The following is a 19,857-nucleotide window of genomic DNA, read 5'->3' on the forward strand; positions in this document are numbered from 1 at the left end:
TGTTATGGAAGAATAACATTAACTCAGGGGAACTTACGCTTGTCACGTCACAACAACAACAACGGAACTACCCTCGATTCATTATCGATATTTGAAGGTGCAGAGCTTCAAAGAGAAAAGTAGATGGGCTCATGAGGTATAATGTCAGAGATGATAACCTAAACGCCAGGCCTAGTTTACTACTTTATACATAGGATAAGGTGAGGAACAGAAAAAGTAGAAGTAAAAGGACAGTTAAACCTTTTTCTCCGCAGCTATGTTCTGCATATAGAAGAAAGAGAGTTTTTTTGAAAAGGACTTATTTTTATCTGAAATGCACCCGCCGAAGCGCAGACGCTGCGACGCGTTGCGTCGAGCTGCCAACACAGCTGCCCTCTCGCGCACCGTCATCCCGACTGTCAGGGCTTTTGAGCGTAAAATAACGTGATTTGTAGCATCATCATCCCAGTCCTCATTATTATAATCATTGCATCATGATTTCTCATTTCTATGCATAGCTTGCCTCCTTTGCCTAACGTGTAGAACAGCCAACATATGCTGAGTGTCCAGACTACCCCCTAGGCAGTGGCGTAGCCAGGAGGAGAACTTACGAGACTACAACCCCCCCCCCCCCCCCCCCCCCCCCTCCGCCGAAAAAAAAATCCTGGCAACGCCATTGCCTCTATGCTGTAGCGACCAGTCTAAGAACTGGAATTAATCAACCTTATCCTATCAATGTAATCTACAATACACGTACGCCCGTTACACGAATAAGCAGTTTGCTCAAACCGCGGACACGACACAGCAATGAAGCCGTCAAAGTCTGCTTTTTCGTTCACTTTGAACGTGGCCCAGACTGTGCTGCGGCGCACGGTCGTTGCAGCACTGCGCACGCTGGACACGTGCAAGGGGCGCGAATGTATACTGCCGGGACGTGTTCGACAAAGCGACCAACCACGCTCGGGGAAACTCGTGAAAACGCTCGACAACGAAGGGCCCCTTCGCGCATGCGCGACGCGTGGCGCCGCCACCTCGGTGGAAAAATATAAACGTCGACGAAGCCGAGAAGGTATAAAGAGCGAACGTCGATGGCGGTTCCATGTGCAGACCCGGAGAAGCAGGATTTATGGGCGAGTCGTTTCCATTCGCGAGGAGAAAAATAAAACGAGAGACGGCGCCTGGGGGGCTCAAGGACTCACGGAATGACGGTTTTTCTTTTTTCCTTATGTACTTCCACAATAAAACGTGGGAAACCGCGTGACGGAACGCTTTTTGGCTAAGGATAAACAAACAAGTAAGAAAACAAGGGAGTTGCAGTTGATCAACGTCGGAGGGATTCATCCGTCAGCAACGACGGAGACCCGATGGCCGGGTCGAGACGGAACCGGCGCAGGTCACCTCCTCCACTGAAGAACCGGCACCGACGAAATCACACGCGCCTGCGTCCCCGCTGGCCGCCGATCAGATGGCAATATGTTTCGTGCCAACCAAAGGCAAATTCGTTGCCCGACGATGTAGACGTCCACTTGTCGTATAATGGCGTCCAATGGCTCCTGTGTAGACGGCCGAGCCCTCGGGCGAGACATTGTCAAGCCTTAGTGTGAGTGCTCTCCTAGTCCCGTGGTTCAGCTCCATGCGTTTTGCAGGTATCCGCCTCGCGCTTTTTTGCAGAACCCTTAAGCCGCGGTGAAACTGTTAATACACTTACAAAAAGCTGTATGCGGATTCTGTCTCAGGTATTCTTGTATGACAGTTCTGCCGCAGTGATCGCACAAAAATTGTTTGCAGACGTGTTGGAAGCATACGCGTATATGTATGTATCAAAACGAACAGGTTTCGAAGATGCTTGAAGCACATCCGCAGACATTTCTGTAATTATGTCTCCAGCGAACAGTGTTTTTTACATACGACGTATGAGCAGTGCCGCTGCGGCTTCGAAGTGATTTCACATTAACATTTCCCTCTGTTGCGAGGGAACTTCGATTGTTTGGGAGGTCCGCCCAAGAGGGTCGGCCCACGCAGTCAGCATCCTGTCGAGAAGGTCGCAACCCACGTGACCGGAGTTACGCGTCGATGCCGTCGGCCGCCATCGTCGAATCGCTCGTCCAGTCCGCAAACATCAGCGCGAACAATGCTGCGACGTCGCGCACAGCTGCCCCTACCTGGCAAGCCTCACCTTTTCAGGCAAGGGGAAATGCTACATATAGTTTGCTTGAATTTTATACCCAGTTTCGCCGGTTGTTATAAATAGGTAGGAACGAAAACACGCGTAGTATTTTTTCTTGTAAATGTATAAGGCATCGCCTATTTTTCCCATTAAAGAGAACACGAAACGATTTTTCTACTTTCGCTAAATACTACTTAGAATCACTCCATATGTTAAAGGACTACTAAAGCGAAATGTTTGCACTTATTTCTTTGTTTAGATATGGTCTATGCTGTACCGGCAACCCAGAAACACTAGCCTAGATCAGTGTTTCTGGGTTGCAGGCAGAGAAGTCGAGAAAACTAATTTTGAAAGAAATGAACGGATTTCACATTTGCGTCTGGTTGAGGTCTGTGAAGCTCCGTTGGAATGCTGTTACGTCATGAGTTCCTAAGAAGCAGTGCCATTTCGCGGCAGTATGACTCGCTTGTAGAGTTACTGAGTCTTGAATGTGACTAGGTGAAGAACGCTAACGCATTTACTCTTGGGAGGGAGATCGAACTATAGGGGGAACTTTAGGGCCCGTTCACACATGCAGCGGAGCGCTACAAGCATAGCGCTAACCTCGCGCTTGCGCGTGCTGACGGCAACGTTCACCAGCTTTGTATCGCACCGTCAAAACTGTTGCTCACGGCATACGATAAGTAGCTGATGGCACGTGAGGAGCGCTACATCAGCGCTTCGCTGCATGTGAGAACCGGCCTTTATCGAGCATGTTGTCCCCGCAGCCCGGTGTTTACTAACACAGCAGACCAAATAATTTGAACCTCGCCTAGCACGGTCTGAGCACGAGCGCTTCGGTCTGACCAGCGCTCTGGTCGCACGAGGAGCGCATTTGAATCGTCATCATCGACTTCTTTGATCAAAAACAAACAAAAACATTCGATTTGTTGTTCCACAGCAGAAGCGTGCCGCTATACTTCGTCTCAACTTAGCATGGACTATTGTTCGCCGCACATGCTAGAAGCGCGAGCTAGTAGCTTTCTATGAAGCCTCGTCGGCTGCACGAGCTCTCGTGCAGCGGATGCTACAGTCAAGGCAGTCAAGGCTATCAGCTCGCGCTTGCACAGCCTTGCAGTTAGTCCATGCTCAAGTGAGACGAAGTATAGAGACGTAATTGCTTGATCTCCTTCCCAATACTCTGTTTACACAAAAACCAAGACTGCAGCCAAAGTTACACGAGCGAGCTGTCTCGCGCTCCTCCATGGCCTTGAGACATGCATTTCTAGCGCGAGCGCTGGTTCTGCAGAAGAACACTTCAAAGCAGCCACCTCGAGCTCTCGTGATTGTGACATTGGCTGTAGTCTCATCTCCACAGTGCTTCTGCAACGTGCATTCCACACCATCAAGATCGTCGTTCTTTTTAGACGTTAGGTAGGAGCTTGTTCTCAGGATGCGGGCAGGCTGTCCTTCACAGGTTACGCACCAGAAGCGCCTTCACTCCCGCCTACCTGGCAAAATGGAAGGACCACCGAGATGACGCATGCGGTAAATGTAGGGTAACCGCCGACGACGAGCATCTTCTATGTGTGTGCCCCCTGTACAAACAAGAGCGAGACGAACTAAGACAAACCTACTCCGCCCTCGGATGCCCAAGTGACACCCTGGAAGCGCTGATTAGGCCCACAGCAACAGCTGCCAAGGCGGAACGAATGCTAACAGCACTAGCCAAATTCTTGAGTCGCACGCGGCTATGCGACATAATATAGCGACACTACTGACGTTCCAGGATGATCTAACCGCCTAGGAAGATGGACATAGAACCTCACTCCCGAGTGCTAGTCGCCATACGCAGGGACAGTCCGGCTTTTCCTCCACCTAGGCGAACAATTGCACTGCAGCCCATGATACGCCTGATCCATACACGACAACGATGACGACATTATGACTGTCACACTTTCTCTTTTATTTTCTTCATTTCTTCTCTTCTTTTATCCTTTTCTCCCCCTCCCCCCTCAACGGTGACCTACGGGCCTGCATGGTCGCGCAACCCATCGTTGTTTTCTACAAAATAAGTAAAGTAAAGCTAAACAACAACAACAAGGATGCGGGCACTAAAGTCACTGGATCCTGAAGAAGTAGCACCAAACTCTCCGTATTGCCGCCATTTTGACTCTGAAAATGAGAAAAATGTCTGCTTGCTTGCGATGTTTTTAATTTTTTTGTTTATTTCTGGCTTAAGATACGCAAAAGCAGTTTGCTTTAAAGTAAAAATTAGGCCATGCGCCATACATTTCCAAGAAATATTCCTGCGGTTGTTTTCGTTCTTACCTATATTTAACAACTGACAGAACTGGGTACGAGAATCAAGCAGCCTAAATGTAGCATTTCATAATGGTCCTAATCAAAAGTATCGTTAAAGAAATTCATAAAAGTTTTAACGAGTGGTTTTCTTTATTCCGGAAATAGGTCTATAATAGGATTTTGAGGCAAATTAAAATACCCACCCCTACAGGCGTGTTCGATTTCAAACGAAACGACCCCGCTTATAAACAATTAAACGCGTTTCCTGCAACAGCCTTGGGCATAGCATGTGCCCTTTCCGAGCGAACTGTCACGGGACAGTTCCCCTAGTCTCATTGACGTGACAGGGAATGGCTTCACCGCGTTCCATCTGAGCTCCCGTACCTGCGCACAAGCAGAGTAGCGCGGAGAGGCTCGCCAGGGAAGCGTTTGTTTCTCGACAGTGTCCCTCCTCTCTCCGAGCGCCTCTTCAAACAACGCCGCCACGGGCCAAAGAGCGCCTCCCTTCTCGGGCCGAGTTGACAGGGCCGCATTGTGGCGGCAGCCGCTTATTCCTGACGGCAGCCGCGTCCGGCGCAAGAAACAACTTTGTGTGTTGTCGCGGCGGCGGCGTGCCGACAGGCCTGTGCGGGGAGCGACGCACAATGGAGGCTGATGCGGCGGCAGCTTCTGGAATTCGCTTTGGCTTTCAGGCGCCCTCGTGGCCCTTGCTTCGACGGGCGGCGTGAAACCGTCCCGCCAATTGTGTGCGGGGCTTGTTTGTGGCGGTCCCTTCCCGATGGGCACGCAGGGAGCTCCCAGGACGCGATCCCAAATGGCCAATTTGGACGAGGCGCTGCTCTGGCGTCGGCGCCTGATGCTTGGCGAGCGGCGCCCCAGGCTCCGCAGAGAAAAGCGCGCTTCGTGTCTCTTCTGAATAAAAAGTTCGCTGCGCACACACGCGCACGGGCACAAATGGCCACTAATGTGGCGTGCAAAAAACGTCCAAAATTAAAAAAAAAGAAAAAAAAAAAACTAAGAAAAACAAGCGTAGTAAAAAAGAAAACTATATAGATACATACTGTAGGATGCTTTGGGATTGTTGTTTAGTCAGGCCGACTAGACACTACAGGCTCGTTTTGCTCAATTCGTGCCAGCTCGTACGCCGGAGGGAACACCTCTTGACATGAAAACTTTGATCGGGTGAAAGTTACATTGATCTGCACATTCTGTGCAGATCATTATAACTGCCTGAGTGAATACAATGTCCGGCCGATGCGCATTGTGCTTGATATTTAGATTTCGTTATCCTCGTTCTCTGCGCGACGGCGTCATAAACGCAAACGTATCCAATATTAAAAAAAATATAAAAAAATAGTAAGACCTATTTCGTCCGCTACACATTTTTTCAGTGGTGAACTGAAGAGGAAAGTTGCGTCTTCCACCGATAAAACGATACGGAATACAGTTTTAGGCGACCTAAGCGAAGCAAATTTCGCAGGTCCCTATATAGAGGCGTTCCCTGGTGGAAACACAACGCAGTGTGTACGAATATATTATAGAAAATGCAGTAAAGGGGAAAAGCAGTGTAGTGCTGCTGAAACGGTCGCTTTAGAAAAAGTACCCTAGAGATGCGAGTCCATCCCCTTATCCAAGTCTGAGTAGCCAATGGAGGCAGGCCGCCTTGATTCACCTTCTTTCTTCCCTTTCGGTCTTATCTCCCCTACAGATGCCAGGGAGCCAAGCGCTATGGCCAAACACAAGCGCAGTCAGCCAAGCCAAGACAATCGGTGGCCTCCCTATAATTCCTACCCCAAAGCTATGATCCCGAGAAGCATCATTCGCCCAAAACATCCGATGCCCCCACACGTGCGCTTTTCTTTTTTTTTTTTTTTTTTTTTTTTATACATCGCAAACGCGAAATTTGTTAACTCAGGAGAGAATGGCGAGCACCGGAGAAGCCAGGACGGGCAGAGCCATTACTCCGAGCGAAGCCACGCCCGGTCGCACTTGGTAGACCGATGGGCCATCCGAATACAAACGGTCGCACAGATGAGCCACGACAGAGGGCGCTCGTGCTCCTTCTGCCCACAAGGCAGCGCGCCCGACGCGCACGCACACGCGCGGGAGACCCGGGCTATCATTAACCAGAGTCCATTTCTCGTGCCGATGTCGGCGGCAGGCGAGTGAGCCCGGGGCGGGGAGACCGAAAGCCCACTCGAACTTCGATCACATTACGGGAACCCGAGCCCGAGGTGCGCACGCCAAGACGCCTATTTGCCGGCCAGATCACGTGCCACACGCGTCGCCAACGTGACTGCCGCCCCCGCAGTAGTTGCTGATGATGCGGCTGCTGCTGCTGCGCGAGTCTACGGCGCTGAATGGCGCCCATTGTTTTCAGGGAATCAAGGGGGCCGTTGCTTATTGGGGATGCGTTCGGGAATGGTTCGGGGCTAGGGGGCGCATAGGGAGCCGCCCAAGGGCCGCAACATCAGTCTCCAAGCCCGTGTTATCTCACCCGCAATACCTACGTTCACTCGTGCCGCAGCATTTTGTTGATTAGCACCGAGCGATCTCACCAGGTTTGACTACGCCACCGCTGCCGCAATGCACTGAGGGAACTTTAGTCTTTCTGCACGTGCGACAACCTCGATGGAGCTCTGCGCGTGTGGAACACTAGACAGCACGAGCCCTTTCGTGCACTGCCGTTTGCCTCCTGGGAAATGAAGTTATGGCCGCGTCACGCATGCACCGAACGCTTGGTGTGATTGGTCTACGGTGGTTTCCAGATCTGACAATAAGAGACGGTCTTTCGACAGGCATGCGCTGGCAGAAAACGTTGTCTAAACGATCGTCCAAACTTTTTTCACTATTATAGAGAAACACGCGGATTCCTTGTATAACACCGTGCTTGCCAAGCGTTTATCGGCGATCTTCATCGCGTGTGTTTAGAACTATACTTTCACGGCTTCGTTCTTGGACTGGCACTGTGAAAATCTACTTCGCCCAAGAAAATGGGACCAAAGAACCTGCTTGGACAACTTTCTAGTCCAAACTCTAGGTGCTGAGTTTGAAGAAGTCGCCGTTAAACCGAGAAATGGAAACCTCGCTTCCCACATTAGATGCCTCGTCGGATTTCACCACCAAAGGAGCGAAAATTTCCAAAGATGCAGGAAAGGTCAGCACCGTATTCTCGGGTGTGGCTCCAAGTTCAAACGAACCTACCCCACTATTCATTCATTCAGCATGTCAGTGACGGAGTTTTGAGTACGAACAAATGATTTCTTTCGACGAATTCGGTGGTCACCTTTTCAAACTTCTACTGTTGCAAGCAAGCACGTGATCAACATGACGGTTGCCTTGCACCGCAGTAGAGAGTTTTAGTGGAGAATACTAGAAAGCTAACTAAGCTTTACTAGCGGGAGTTTGTGTCGTCAATTTGAAGTATGGATTGAACTCTCGCTTGCTGGGCCCGCTTTCCTAAGAGTGCGATCTACTAGAACTTTATGATGAGATATTTATTGGACCGTACGCTGGGGAGAGCGGGACCAGCGGTCGCGTGCTCAATCCATGCTTCGAAGTGACGGCATGAGCTCCCGCTAGCAAAACGTAGCTCTCGAATATGGTCTACTAAAAGTATATCGATTATCATGCACCTCGCCAAAGCGTCGTAGCTACACAGAACGCTTCTTATCTTCTTTCTTTTCCGCACAAGGCGTAATAAAGACACCTCTCCCCTTCCCGTCAAACTCATGAAATTGGGGACGCTCTTTCAGAAATGTAACAGATTCCTTGACTTTCGAACGTCAGCTTTGGCTGATCGAGTACTACGCGCAGTTAGGCCGCGTACACGTCGTCATTCGGTGAGCTATGGCGTGAGCCTCGTACGAATAAATCAACAAGACTCCGTCGGGAAAAAAAGCGTCGATAAAAAACGCTGACCCTTTGGCAAATCGGATGGAAAATTAAACGAGCAAACAACCGAGGTGAAGTGGAAAAGGGCTGGAAAGAGCCACTATTTCGCGTGACCGCGGTCGTGAGCAAACGGGTCGATCTGCGCGGTCTATAAGCGGAATTGAATTAGGAACGACCCTAAATAGAAGCGGAGCATCGCTCGAAAACGCCGCGGAGAGGCACGGACGGAACACCGGCTTGGTTGGGCACGCACCGCGCACTTGCATAGGACGTCAACCCGCGGCTATTTTCGACGGCACTACCGAACAGTACGGAATGGCAGCCGCGCTCATTCGAAACCCTTGGACTAGCCGGAACAGGAAGCGGCCGGCCAAATGCTGCGTGCCTCTCCGACCTCGGAGGTGCAAACGGTCTTCAATCCATCGGCGAAACGTTCCGTCGTCGGCGTGAATTTCCTTGATATATATGTATATAGATATATAGTCCGGCCTTCCTGACGGAGGCCGGACTCCGGCCGAAACGTCGAAGCATAAATCGTCCGTTGTTGCTGTTTTCACTAACGATTTTTTCTTTTCAGTTATGTATATATATGTAGTTTTTTTTTTATTCTTTTTTTTGGGGGGGGGGGGGGGGGGGGTGGGGGGGGGGGGACCTGTATTTTGCAGGTGCCTACGTTTGATTTGTGCCGCAGTCTTACCATTTGTGCTGCTAATCTCCTTAAATTCTGGTCCTCTTCTACTGTCGTATTTTACAGCGAAGCTGACTATTGCTTGTGTTCCACGGATTTTTCGTGTGCGTCAACAAAAGCTCAGGCCCCGATTTTGATGCAAGATCGCATCATTCTATCCAAAAGCTTTTACGTCTCACCACTTGGATATGCGTTTTCACCAGATCAGTTATCAATATGCACCATTTTCAAGATCACTAGACTCTCACGTACATATTAAAAGTTTTTCGGAGATTTGCCTCTGTGCGATTCGCGTCGGCCATGTCTACGCTAGCACCGCCCTCTCTTTGTCGTCGTTCCAAGCGCTCGCGTGCCTAGTTTCCTTTCCTTTTGCTCTCCCAGGGTGGCGGACCCGTCGCGCGTGTCTAGTCTCCTCCGGCTCCTCGGGGCGGCTATAGTTCGTACCTTTGTTCCAAACGCTGCGTGACGTCTGCGTAGTGTGCTAAACAGCTTCGCTGGTTATCCACTTTCACGGAGTGGAATGGGTCATGATCTTTTATTCAACTTTACGCTTATTTCAATCGTTGTTTTCTACAGCGGGAGCTGTTAGTCGCTTGTTCCCCCGCTTTCGTGACGGTGTGAGCGTAAACGAAAATAAACAGTTGCCCGAAACATTTTCGGGAAAATTAATGTCACGCGACCTGGCGTCACGGAACTTACCGACAAATTTAGGCTCCCCGTTAAATTTGGCGGTAAAATTGATGTCACGTGACATGCCATCACGGGATCTACAAACGAATTCGGGTTCCCCGCTATATTTAGCGGAAAAATTTGCGTCACGTGACATATGCACCAAATCAGTTTCTCCACTAAATTTAGCGGAAACATTGACGTCACGTGTGACCTATGTACCGATTCAGTTTCCCCGCTAAATTTGGCCGGGAAACACATCACGACCGTGCTGCCGCTGTTCAAACGCATCACGTCGTGTGATCGTCGAACCATTTTGTAGCTTTCTTGTATGAGCGGATACATTTTTTTTTTTAAATTTCCGTTAGCAGTATAGAAAAAGAAGAGGCGGATATCACAATATTGCACGCCCATATATGCCTCATAACCAACCGTTCTTCCGAAGGAGTTTCCTTTCTCTGGGTCAAAGAGAGGCAGATCGAGATGCCATCCGTAAAAGCGGGCGAGGAAAACCAGAGGCGTCAGGTAGAATGATGCCTGTCGTCGCATGTCGTTACAGGGACACTCAGAACAGAGTTTCCTATGAGCGGACAAACAAAGAGAGCACCTGGTCGGATATGGGCCGTTAACTGCGCCGGTATCCTGCAATAGCGCCTGACCCCGGCTCCCAGGCTGTCTGAACGCAGTTTGAACCTTGGACGCGCAGCATGCGGCAGCGTGACAGGCGACGGCGCTGCGTCTCTCGCCCGACCAGGGGCGGCCGGCAGAGCGCAGACGACGGCGATTCTGCATCCTCTTCTCCTTGGGGCACGACGACAACGAAAACAAGAGGCGCAACACGCACGGCGTCCTCCACGACGCCCGATCGAGGGAGCAGCGAAGATGATGGATGGTGCCTTCGCACCTCCTGTTCGGCAGCGCGTATCGGGGTTCGACTCGGCGCCCAGCTCGCCCCCACTGACAGGTGCGAAAAAATGGAAAGCCTGTCGGCCATTGTTGGCGCGTCATCCTTCGCTCGGAAGACGCCTGATGAGGGATGGAGCGTCGCCCTCGCGCTTTCTCCCGGCCTTTCTGCGCGTGGACGAGGCGCGCGTCGGCGGCCCGCGAGAGGCGCCTGCCACGCTGGCTGTCAGCGAGGCGACGCCGATTTTCCGATCGCAATTAAACCGTCGGCCGTTCTCTGATTCGACTTTGACGAGAACGCCATACGCAGGAATGATGTGTCCTTCTGGCCGGATGAGGTCTGCGGATAAATGGATGGCGGTTAGCAGGGCGCGACTTTGGTCCCTGCAGTGCTGAACGTGTTGCGATCGGGAAAAGTAGCGGCAAAGCAAAAGAAATTAGGCTTTGAATGCTTAGGCAGAAAAGGCGCGACGTCTTCCCGCCGTAGACCTGGAGCCTTCAAAAGTAATCTCGTAATCTCAAAATTACACGACAGCCTGCTAGTACGCGCTGCCCCGTATAGAAACGGGCAGGGGTAGGAATAGAGCCGGGTTTTCTACGGTTGTTCAAACACCGTTTCATCGAAACACGTTTTAGAGAACGGACACGATTTATCGAAGCACTATTTAGAGAAAGCGGAGCCTCAGTTAATAGAAACGCGGTTTACCGAAAAGGGAAAGCTGGTTAAAAAAGAAGGCTCCCCTTTTTCGCGCGTGTATCACAGGGGCACGTGTTAACTCAGCCGGCCCCTCTGTTTACGCTGCTTCGCACCGACAGACTGCGGCGGCTCATTACAAAAAAATGTTAACCCACCTGGCCAAGCCGTACACGCCGCTTCGCGGCGGCCGAATTCGCTAAAAGGAAGCCCGCGCCATTTCGTCAGTCTAAACTGGGTTTCTCTATAAAGGAATTCGACAAATTGGGGTCGGTAAAACGACTTTCGCTAAAAAGTGCTTCTCTAAACTGCACGACTTTAAATCGAGCGCAGGAACGTTCTTTGGCTTGTGCAGCAAGGTCCGTCTCTGCCCTCTTTTCTCTCTCCGTTTATTAAATGCGTTAGCATTCATTGACCTGGTGCGTGCAGCCGTCTTTCATTCGGAGGATTATGGTTTGGACTGGACTGGACTGGACAGGACTGGACTGGACTGGACTGGACTGGACTAGACTGGACTGGATTGGATTGAACTGGACTAGATTGGACTGGACTGGACTGGACTGGACTGGTCTGGACTGGACTGGACTGGGCTGGACTGGGCTGGACTGGACTGGACTGAACTGGTTTCGTGCAGTCCGATACGTGGTTTTGCGGTGCCCTTTCGCTCCGTTCGTTCACTCCAGACATGCACACGTTACCCAAAAAAGTAACTAAATACAGTTGCTCGTTACTCGCTTAAAAACTAAATACGTTACTCGTTACCGATTCTCAAAAGGAACGCGTTACTTCACCTCAAATGTAAAGAGTTACCTTTCTCGTTACTTTGACGACCGAATATCCAACTGTTTTTGTTTCATGGTTTATTGTTTTCTTTTCAGTGGTTGTTGCGCTTAAGCAGTAGCTCCATCTCGAAGTTTTAATGAGTTAGATTTCCCTGCTTCCTCCAAAATACATCTCCGACGACGCTGAAGAGTCCTTCAGCTGACGTGCTCGAAGGAACGGCAGTGTTGGGCTCTTCAGCAAGAGCTGGTGAATCTGGAATTCCCTTCTCTCGTATGTTCTCTCTGCTTCTAAAGTTCGAAGTTGACATTGGGTTCTGTGCCTTCCCTCGTTGGCAAGCTCCTGGTTTAGGTTCCGGTCTGTACAAGGTTCTAGAAGGTTCAACCAATGAACCTTATTGCGTTCGTGGGTGAACGACATTCCCAGCTGTAGAGATGGATTGACGTATTCAGCGAGAAATGTCGCTATACTGTCGTACTGCTTAGTTGTGTTTGTGGTTGCCCATCTGCCTTTGTCGCAATAGACGCAAACTCAGGTGAGGATTAAAACGAGTCTGTTTAAACGGTGTTGTACACGTTACTGCTCAAAAGTAACGAGATACCGTTACTCGTTGCTTGGCCTTAAAAAGTAATCAAGTACGTTAGTAGGTCCTTTTCTACAAAAGTAACTAAATACGTTACTCATTACCGAAAGAAGTAACTAGATAGAAGTAACTCGTTACTAGTAACGCTTTACGTACACGTCTGGTTTACTAGTTACGAGACTTACGACCACCTCCTTTCTCACATGAGGGAAACAGCCTCCTCTCGCCGCGGAAGCGGGAGAGGAGGGAATCGAGCGGCCGTGGCGGTAACACAACGTACGCGGCAAGGTAAAAAAAAGAGACGAAACGAAACGCAGCGACGACGCCGTTTGCGCGAAATCGCTAACACCCGAGAGGAAAGATTGCCTCTTCGAAGACAACGGTATGCGAATGAAGCTGTGGTGGCTGTATCCGAAACTGCCGACGTCCGGATCAACAGATCGGTTTTCCGAACAAATCATTATGCCGACCGTTGCGAAGTTGGAGTTCGCATCCTTTGCCGACTCGGAACCCATGTGATAAAATCTAAAGCATTTCATCTAGAATCAGCGTAACGACAGCAACTATTTCGGCATAATTTTTTCAGAGAGTACGACACTCGTTCCCGTGTTTTCGGGTGGAAGGGTTTCGCAGAAATACACCTGATCGAGTCTGTAGTAAAGTATTTTCTTTGGACATGCTAAAAATTGAGTAGATTAGCTTTGCTAATTTTCATGGGAGGTCATGATTTGATTGCTTACTTTGCGTAAGCACTTGGACAGGACTTGTTTTTAAATTCACGATAGGAAAATTCGTAGACTGCGCCTTCGAGGCACAGTCCGCGAGCTCGCTGGCAGAAAGAAGGCTAGTCTTCGAGAATACGTGTTTTAGTGAAACATAAATTTCAGACTTTACGGTGCACAGCGCGCATTGAATGATGTTGAATATAAGGAACTACCGTGCCGTGTTCAGGACAGTTCCATGTAAAGCAACAGATGTCCTCCCCGGTATGTGAGGCTCTGTTGAAAAGATACTTTTTGGTGAGACTGGCTGGCCGTCTGCTTCCGACAGAGAACGCACATTGCCACTGCGTCGCCCCCGCGTGTATCCGGTGCCGTCATGCATTTGAAACACCAATAATAGTTCCGTTTTTCCTTTGATTAATTTTGCCATTGGGTGTCGCATCCCAGTGATCATTCAATTTCAGGTGTAGATAGAACACACTAAATAGTTCTGAGATACATAAAAAAAAAATTAAATGTCTATAGATGAAACAAGCAATTAAAAATAATTTAGTTTTGTTTGCGCAATTTAATATTTATCTTGTTAGAACCAATTTAGGTGTAGGTAGCCCTGCCCTAGGCCCCGCCCATTGGAGGGAGGAACGTAGATAGCTACGCTCCGTTTATTGACTCTCATTGGTTGGACGGGTGATGGACATGTTGAATGTTTGTTGTAAAATTGTTTGTCCCTGCCCTGGTAGTGCTTCACCCGGAGTCGCGGTGATTTGGCCCGCTGCAGCGAAAAGGTTGCCGACCCCTGGCTTAGAGCGTTACTGGGAGGCGAAAAAATCTTCTAAAATTAGTTATATTCCAAAAAACGCTACACGGCCTCTGAAGCATGAAACCGACTTACTTTCTCGATGAATGGTCCGATTAAAAGCAGACACATGATCGTTCTTTCGAAGGCACCGCAATGCAGTATATATACGCTCACGGATTTCTGAAAGCGTTCTGCCAGATTAACGGGTTAAACTTGAATGGATCGAAATTGCAACTCCGCAAAGCACATCAGGGACCCACACCTGTGCCAAGGCTCCATCACATTATTGGACTGGTTTCCAAATTTCCACACTATCTCTTGTAGCCACCTACGGCTCCTCCCCCTTCCCCAAGCCGGTTAACGACTCGCCCGTACAGGAGGCCAACATCTCTCCCGGCTTTCCCTTCCTTCTCTGGACCTCAAAACAAGAAGATTTAAGCAGTGAGAGAGTGCAGGCGAGCTGGTAATCAATTGACATCTTGCAAACGTTCCCCATCTCAGGGTTTACAAGATTTAAGCTATGGCGAGAAGTTCCTCGAACTTTGCAAAGTTTTCACAAGAACAACAACAACAACAAAAAAAAAAACTAAATTTAAAACTTTTTTTTTTTTTTTTTTTTTTTTTCGCGCGCGCGTTTTAAGCGAAGTTGCAACTCCGATTTTCTGAGAAAAAACAAAACAAAAAAAACCTAAAGCGCCTTCAGAAACATTCTCGTCGGCACTCTTTTTTCGTTACTCAGCTAAATTTACCTCTCGGTTTCCCCAACGTACTTCCACAGGTCCCGTCGATTGTGCTGTCCCACACTGAGGGCACAAGTCGTTTATGGCAGGTGGCACTTAAAGAAGCATCTCAGGGGGCTGGCGCTTCGAAGACCATCAGCGAAGATTCTACGGGAAGAGTGGCCCGCAGCGCGACGGGAGAAGCCTCTTCTGGCCCCAACCGCGGACAGGTCGACGGAAGGAAGGAGATAAATGCGGTCGTCGCCCACCTCTTGTCCCAGTGTACCCGGCAGATTTATTTATCCGCGTCCGCGGAAAAGGACATGAAGGGGTCACACAAATGGAGCGCCCTTCGACACTCCCCCGCCAGAAAAAGAAATGCAAAAAAAAAAAAAAATAAATAAATAAAAGAATGCCGACCAAAAAAGTTGTTTTACCCCGTTCTGAAAGAAACGCTTTAATGGGCGACAAAAAATGTAGAAAACGTCGCACAGAGGAAAAGATACAATGTTTCCTTATCACCTATTCCCATCTTAAAAAGAAAAAAAAAATCATATGGCTTTTGTAGATCTCAGCGTTCTTTTTTTGTGTTCTTACCAGGAAGCTGAAGACGGCTTCAGTGACAGGCGTTCTTTGAACTGATCTTTAAAAAATTCCAGTTGCTTTCGATGTTCTTAGAAATACCTCAAAGGTATGGTGGCGCTGCCCGTTGATACCTTCCTTTCAGAGAGAAATTTTTCTTAAAGCGAGAGCCACAACCAAGCCGCCATTATGTACTTTTTTTCTTGAAAACTAGTGAACGCTGTGTCTTTTGACGAGGGGTCAAAAATCTCTTTTTAAAGCGTGACTTTTGAAATAAATGTCTAAAAATTATTACTGAATTTAAGTGTTTTAATCGTATCATTTCTACGAACGTGCTCTCAACGTCCGTCGCGGTTCGACACGTTATCCCGGAACAACCACAACAACCCCTATAATTTCGACGTCTTCATTCTGAAAAACAAAACAAAAAATCACCCTTTGTATGATCTTTAGTAATGTAAAACTTACTAAACAGGGAATATAACACAGTTCACCGGCATGGGAAAGCCATCACTCTGGTCGTAGACTTCAAATTCTAGCATATGTGCGAACGAAGGCCAATACACAACTGTGCTATAGAGTAGACTATGGTGCAATACTACAACAGTGCTCCGTACTATGTGTTCACTCAAGCACGGGAAGACTACCAATAAAAGCATTAAAATGACATTTTATCAGGAACATTATATTGCGGGTAAAACAAAATCGCGAAAGCTAGAGTGACTTTCACCCTTTCGACCTTGGCACCTTTTATAAACACGAAGAGTACTCCCTTGGCCTCGGACACATTTTCGCACAAAAAAGGGAACGCTGTAATTGTAACAATTACAAAGGCCAGTCAGCATCTTTGACAGAACACAGAAATAGGGGATGCAAGAAACAAAGCAAATAATGCTTAACACGCTAATGAATAAATATGAGGCAATTTTTGAACTGCTACAAAGGTAAGCGTCTTAATATGACAATCTGTAACACAATTTTAGTAGAAAAAAAACACAAAAAAAAAACAACCTCGCTTTTTCCCAACCTTTTCAAGCGTTTCTGCGTGACTGGGACTGAAGGAGAGGCCATTTAGAACGGCTGTGAAATGATAAGCTCAGGTAGAGACACCAAATCGGCCACGGGCCGAGGTATCAATGAACCGTCAGACGTCGTCTCAAGTGAGTAAAAGGTCCGACTTCCATGTCTGCCAACCGGAAATATCGTCCTCAATTCCTTATTTCTTCACGCTGACATGTCTGCAAGGCCTTAACGGCACCCGCCTTCCGTGATGCTCTCAAATAGGTGATAAGCCTAAAAGACATTAAAGCCACCTGACAATTTCAGATGGTTCATGTGTGGATGGTCACCTGCGTGCATGTGGATGGTGACTTGCAAAAATCCCAACAGATTATGGGAACGCGCCACAAATTATGAGAACGTCCTACTGTTCCTCCCTGTATCTGCAGCATCTACCAGGGGACCCCAAAGAGAGTGAAAGTGAGAGAGAGAGACAGGGTAGCGCAGTGAATTGCCTTCACTAATTCACTTAAAAAAAAAAAAACTATTTTGACTGATGGAGACGAATCTCAGTTGGATTACCACGACCGACTTCGACACGACCGGTCTCTAAGCGTCTTGGGACGACCGGCACTTTGTTACGGAGACGGTCGCAAGTCGTCGCAAAAGGCTTAAAAACCGCCTTTTTTTTTTTTTTTTTTTGGTCGTAAGCAGTCGGAAGTGTGTGAAAGGGCCTTTAGACGACTTTGAAAAGTCATGACTACAGCTTTGTTATCTTGAGGAGTTGCCTGACCTCGCCCGCTCGCCCGAGTTCCTTCCGTACATCCAAGGGCATGCATCTTTGTCGTCTGCTACAGCCATTTCTGTACAGAATGTAACCACTGCCCATTTTGCAAAATGCTCATTTTTTATTATTATTATTCTTTTAAAGAATGTCAACTTAACCTTTTTTTTTTTTTTTCATAGCAGCGTCTGCATAAATGTTGCAGGAGTCCTTACGTAAAGGTAGCGGTATCGATTAAATACATAAACATTTAAAATGGAATCAACGTATAGTGAGCATGCATTTGCCTGGAACCGAGCCCGGCGATAAATGGCGCGTAATATTAAACAGCGGCGTCTGCCCTTCCGACTCCCGCACAGAGAAACAGCGTGGAAAAGCAAACACCACTCCGCTGTAGTTCCTTTTCCAGCCAAGAGAAGAAGCCAGCTCGGAATGGCCCGAAGGCGGGCATGCAAATACGGCCGAAGCGCTTGTTTGTCGAGACCGTCGGCCGCGCGCGTAGCCCCCGCGGTAGTAAGGCTGCCGCAGTGTGTCCAGATCACAGAGTGTTTCCGATTGCTCGATCGGGTCACGTGGTTTGTTGCCCGCGTTCTTCATACGAGTTGAGAGAATGTGACGGAAATGTTGATCGTCAGCAAGCGTCTCTTCCTCCCCGCCCGCTTACATTCTCTCCATGCGACAACGCGACACGCATGCGCACTTGCGATCCATCTGCCCAGGAGGCGTTCACTAGGAAATTGCAAACGCTCTCCGTGGTTCGAGTTGCTCCCTCTCTTGAATCTAGGCTCTCTAAGCTGCAGCGGCAGCAGCGCTCACGGCCCAAACAAGGCGGCCCGTTGTCCGCGATAAGAAGACAAGGCGCTCGGGCCGTCCGAGGGCCAGCCCCATCTGTCGGCGTAAATCACGGCGGCTAGAATGAATTCGTACGGCCAAATTCGGGTACATATTGTTTTACGGCGCCGCAACGCAGCTGCCCGGCGGGGTCGTACGTCTTTGCCGCTTGTCCAGATCCCGAGTCCAGACGTTGGCTCCCTCGCGCGGGGAACGCAGCGCCGGGTATGCGCTTCGTTCGGCGCTGTTTTCGAGGATGCAGGTCTCCGAAGCATCGTTCAACGCTGCCGTTGGCTTGCACTACAGTAACGAAACATCCAAGCTGCCGTCTCATACGTGTAAAAAATTTAGGAAAAACAACGCCTTTCCTCTTTTTTCTTATTTTGTCAGAAAGAGTTTTGGTTGGTCGAAATCAGATGGTTTGTCAACAACTCCTTTTGCCGAAGCATGCATCATACGTTATTCTTCCTTGAGGGGTCAAGGCCACTTCCTAGAAAGTCCATTTGTCGCAGCGTATAACCAACAAAGAAGGCCTACAATTCGTCGAATCGTTGGTCCTAACTTCCCGCCCGCATAAAAAGAACGTTACTCAAAGCACTCCGCGAAATAATGCTGGCTGGAGTGATTTTTATGTAAATATTAATATATTCCAGACATAGTAAGTAACCCTGGAGCTAGGGGACAAAAAGGGACGGACAGACACGAAACTCCAGGGTTTTTATGTCCATCCTTAACTAGCTCGCCTGCCTACTTGCTTTAACTTCAATATATTCCAACCTTTAGTATTTTATGATTGCGGTGTCGATTCATATATGCGAATGCGAAATTATGCTTTAGTATTCATGCGCTGTTATTTTAAATATCAGCGACTTTTGTAGATTGTTCCGAAATACGCGCACGTCGACAGGAAACATGACTATGATGCTGAGGTTCAGGTTTCTTCATGTGGTTTGCTGAAGGGCATTAATAACGTTTTCATCTCCGTTCACAAATCACAATCACTCAATTAAAGAAACTTTGATTTCTTTTTTTCGGTATATGGCGTTTTTAGTTTATTTTAAAAATGTCCACGCGCGTTCTAGGGAATTCATGATGAGGCTTTACAAGTAATCGCCACCCGAAACGACGGGTGTCGATGTAGTGCAAGTGCTACAGACAAAACATTATCTCATCTGCAGTGAAAAGGGCGCTAGAGCTCCCTGTGAAGTACTAGGAATTAACTTAAATTGGCAGTATTTCGATTCCGCATATATGCAAGGTCTATAAATCTGTGCTCGTGTAGGGGGTGATGTTACCGTCACTGACTTGCGTGTAGGATATGCTATACATGGTGCAAGTGCTCGCCATTTGCGCATAATTGCGCCATGGACGAAAGTCTGTTACATCTTGCAGCAAAATGCCAATTTTTCTTAGAACTGCGGTACACCAGCGCCGAGGTTGGCTTGAAAAAATAAGCGAATAAAGCTATCTAAGTACTTACCGATCCTAATATTCAGAGAAGTAGGAGGACAGGAAAATGGTCCAAATATTTATTTCACAGCGCCTCTACTCACCGTATAGCTTCTTTCATGTGAGATCGAAACGCAGTCGAAGGTTCGAACACATACAACCACGAACACATATTACTAAAAGTGCAAGTCACGGGACATTCGCTGCACTTCTATATAGTAGCCGATGAAAGAACAAGACGACGAATGCCACGATGTCGCGCTTTTGAAGCTGTTTGATTGCTCCCATTGGCTCGTAGCGTCGGCTGCGCTTTGACTTAAAGTGAAACGAAG

The sequence above is a fragment of the Ixodes scapularis genome, unplaced genomic scaffold (assembly GCF_016920785.2).
Source record: "Ixodes scapularis isolate PalLabHiFi unplaced genomic scaffold, ASM1692078v2 PGA_scaffold2__306_contigs__length_199485367, whole genome shotgun sequence".
Lineage (NCBI taxonomy): Eukaryota > Metazoa > Arthropoda > Arachnida > Ixodida > Ixodidae > Ixodes > Ixodes scapularis.